Consider the following 3,098-nt stretch of genomic DNA (forward strand, 5'->3'; position numbering starts at 1 on the left):
GATTCTTGAATACCTTTCAGAGTCTTTCTTTGCCTTGGTCACATTGTGCTGACTTCTACCATGTTGTTTGATTGCCTTTCCCTTCACCAAAGTTAACACTGTGTACTATCTAATTATATATCCTCCTTCCCATCCCTGGTAAGCATCAAAGAACATTTTTTTCTATATGTAAAGCTATTCTTGCCTTTTTATAATAGAGGTCTCATGCAATATTTGCTCTTTTGTGATTGATTTATTTCATTCGGCATATTTCCTCAAAACTCATCTGTATTGTGAAATGTTTGAGAGAGTCTTTGTTATTTTTCATCATTGCATGGTATCCCAATTTGTTTATCCATGATGTACATGTAGATGTTTTCCATCGTTTTACAGTTTTGATGATGCTACAATGAACATCTGTCTATTCGTGTCACAGATCCTATTTCTCCAGGATATAAACCTATGTGTAAGTTCGCTGTTTCATATTGTGTTTCTATTTTTAGCTTCCTAAGGAAGTACCATACCATTTTCCATAGTGGGTTGGATTGATAAAGAGTCTCTAGTGTGCTGCTTTATCCACTCTTTATCTCTGTAGGAGTATCTGGTTGTGGGGTACCAAGTGACCTACTTAACAGAACTTCCAATAATGAATTGAGTTCTGTCAAACCCAACAATTCATTCATAATGTCAAGTAGGCCCAACCTACCAATTCATCTTAATGGATGGTACATTATAGACTAGGCATGAGCAAGTTCAAGTAAGATGAATGGGTTAATGTTGGACTTGTGGATTTGGGCATCACTGGGTTGGAATATTTTCTTGATGCGCACTTAAACTTTATATCAAACTCTCTCTTAAACAGGAGTGTCTGTGGATTTATTTCTCTAAAGGACCCAGACTCACACACTCATAGACTAGCCATGGTAGCAGGAAGCCTATTTATAGGCCCCAAACCAGAGGTTCCCACTTAGCAGTTCTGATCCAGCTACAGCCACTGACAAATTTCCAGCCAGCAAGCAACGGCGATTTGTGCTGTGTCATTGAGGTCCAAATACTTGAGGAAACCAAGTATTTGCTTGGTTACAAGTTGAATACATTGGATGCTGTTTACATTAGAAGGAATAGCAGTTCATCTTTGGTGACTTCTACCTATAATTCTGATATAATTTTACCTTTCTTGCTTGTTGAGGCTTTAGCAAGTCTCTCTTTCTGAGAGATCAGAGAATCTTTGCTCCACTGACACAGAATATCTCATAATAACATTTTGAAGTAACTCACGTGTTATACAGCAGATACATTTCAGCAACAACGAGATGAGGATGGGATCCACTGGTCATATCACACACTACACTACCCAGAAGGTACTAGTCTAATAAAGCAAAGAATGCCGATAAAATTATCATTACCATCTTGCAGGTGACAGAAGATGACATACCATAAAAGGTGCAGCACATCAACAATGAGGCAAATCAAGAATTGTCACATGGTGCTGTAACACCCAAGGACTTCCACACCCATAGGCCGGTGAATCTAGGCAGCTATGAATTCCATACAAAGTCTAGAGTCACAGCAAATTGTAGAAACCTCCACTCTTGCTAAATATTCTTCTATGCTTTTTGGCTCTCACAGTGAAACACAAAAAACGTTAAAGGAAATGTGTTTTTCCTGTCACTTGTAGCCTTTTCAATTCAAAATAAGAGATACATCAATTACCAGGGATTTTAAAGGAATATGTTGCCATAGTCCACCATTGGTCAGTCAGCTGGTCATCCTCTGGTGGCTTGTGTGTTGCTGGGATGTTGGAAGCTATGTCACTGGCATTTCAAATGCCAGCAGAGTGACCTAAAGTGAGCAGGTTTCACCAGAGCTTCCAGACACAGAGCAGACAATGAAGAAGCACTTGGCTCCCCACTTAAAGGAAGTAGATGCTGAAAATCTTATGCATGACTTCAAAACCTTTTCAAATACAGGAGGCCTGATGAATGGAAGCAGACATTTTTGGAGATGGTGACAGAGGATGGTCCCCTTGGGTCACAGGGCACTCGAAATGTGACTGAGGAGGAGCTGCTTTCTCAGAGTGGAGTCATGGTGACATGAGTGGGGTAAAGCCTGGACATTCCAAGATCTATCTTGAAGTACAATGCTGCCTGTGATAGGATTATTTCTATCTATCTTCAATAAAATCCAATCAATACAGCTATTACTCAAATGTATGCATCAACCACTAAAGCTAGTGGTGAAGAAATGGAAAAAATTCAGCCAACATCTTCAGTCTGAAATTGAACAAACATGCAGTTAAGATACAATATAATTGGAATGGTGATGAGAAACAGAAAGAAATGGTAGTTGAAAAACACAGTCTTAGTGAAAGGCAGGAAACTGGAGATTTCATGATGGAATTTTGCAAGACCAATGTTCATAGCAAATACCCCTACCCATTCACCCAAATGGCAAATATATACGTGGACTTCTATAGAAGGAACACACAAAAATCAAACTGACTACATCTCTGGGAAGATGTGATGAAGAAGCTCAATGTCAAGAGCTAAAACCAAGCAGAAGTAGACAGTAAATTGCTCATATGAAAACAAGTTCACTAGAGTCAAAATACAACCTTGAGTCTCACATCCAAATTTTGAGAACATCTCAAGAACCAATTTGACACATTGAACAGTAATAACAGAAGGGCCATGGGAGCTGTGGGATGACATCACGAACATCATTAATGAAGAAAGCAAAAGGTCGTTAAAAAGAAAAAAAAATGGGATGTCAGAAGAGACTCTGAAACTTGCTTTTAATCATAGAGTAGCTAAGGCATATGGAAGAAATTATGAACTAAAAGAGTAGACAGAAATTTTCAAAAGGCAACTGGAGAAGCCAAAGTTAACTGTTATAATGAAATGTGTAAAGGCCTAGACTCAGAAAACCAAAAAGGAAGAACAGGCTCAGAGGTATATCGTAACTGAAAGAAATCAGGAAATAGTTCAAGCCTCGAGTTCAATATTGACAGATTATATGGGCAAAATATTGAGTGTTTGAGGAAGTACCCAAAGAAGATGAAAAGAAAACCCAAAGTCACTGTGTCAAAAAGAACTGGGGGACATTCAACCATTTCAAGG

The sequence above is a fragment of the Tenrec ecaudatus genome, chromosome X (genome assembly GCF_050624435.1).
Source record: "Tenrec ecaudatus isolate mTenEca1 chromosome X, mTenEca1.hap1, whole genome shotgun sequence".
Lineage (NCBI taxonomy): Eukaryota > Metazoa > Chordata > Mammalia > Afrosoricida > Tenrecidae > Tenrec > Tenrec ecaudatus.